This window comes from Passer domesticus, chromosome 3 (assembly GCF_036417665.1).
Source record: "Passer domesticus isolate bPasDom1 chromosome 3, bPasDom1.hap1, whole genome shotgun sequence".
Classification (NCBI taxonomy): Eukaryota; Metazoa; Chordata; class Aves; order Passeriformes; family Passeridae; genus Passer; species Passer domesticus.
Window position 1 is genome coordinate 41,491,744 of NC_087476.1, and position 1,378 is coordinate 41,493,121.

Consider the following 1,378-nt stretch of genomic DNA (forward strand, 5'->3'; position numbering starts at 1 on the left):
CTGCAATGCTTGTGCTTCTGTCCAGTGTACCCTGAGCTGCTGCCAAACCCTCATGCTTTTGTATTATAGAGTTTCCATACCCAGTGCAGTCACAGGGGGCTTTCTAAACCTGTGCCTCATGTGCATGGAATGTGCTTGTGTGATTATGGATAGCAGGGTCTGGGTAAGAGCAAGTAAATGAAAGTGGAAAGTTTTTTAAGGATGTATGGCTTCCTCCATCACTGGACTTTGTGAGTGATCATTTGTTTGGACAATCCCATCATGAAGAATGAAACCAGAGTAGTCTAAACCACTGCTGGGGGTTGTTTGAAATAACCAGAATAACCTGCTTGACTTTGCCATGACACGTGCTGGAAGAGTTCCTCAGGCTGCTACAGCTGACAGGCAATTAGGAAATTGTTCCTTGCCATTTCACAAGCTGTCAGTTAATGACTCCCAGCTGAAGCACAGACACTGCCGAGAGGAGTGCTAACCCCATTTTACCAAAGACCACTAAAGGAGCAGAGCTGGAGACAAGGACTCACTTGGAGATTCACAGGAAAGCAGTAATGTCACTGTTAGAAACAGTGGCTCCTGGCCCTGACACCTAAGAGGGATTGGGTTTGTGCCCATCACTTGCAGCAGCTTGCAGGGGGACAGGTTGGGGGAGAAGCATGGACGCAGTTAGTTCAGCTGGAAGCCATTAGTGTACAGCTGAGAGGCAACAAGGAGCAGCTTCCTAAACTGCTTCCCAGCAATACCTCTAAGAGTATTTCCTTTTCAAGGCAGAATCAAGATGACAACATAAGACTAAAACTGAAGTTGAACTTGCCTTGTGCCAGAATCAAACAAGCAGGTTGGAAGTGCTCATATGTTTGGGAATAAGTGAGAAGGGGTTTATGGACCTGTTTTCTATCATCTCTCAGCTGTTTGATCCTGGCTCCCAGCTAAGACCTCATAACCGACTGTGAGGATGCATGCATTCCCTTTGAAAGCAAAAATCAAACAGGTGAAGACTAAATTGAATGACTTTCAGTGATTTAAACTTGCATCTTTAACTTTGTTCTGAAACAGAGCAGAATAGATTTTTCAGAAACCAATAATGTAAACTTAAGAAGTAATAAAGACCAGCCTGTTATATGTTGCTCAAAAATGGCACAGAAGATCCCTCCCGCTGCACTCTACAGTAAAAATACTCAAGTCCCATTTCAGACCTTGAGCACTTGTATTTTTTTCTTCAGGTTCTCCTCTGCACTCCATCCCCAAATAATTTTTTTGTGTGGCAAAGATGGTGAACTAATAGAATAAGCTTGGTGATTTACTGATGATGTGGTCAGTTAGACCAGACTGCCAGATGCCTTTTCTTCAAGACTACTTCTAGGATTCTTGGTGCACGTGG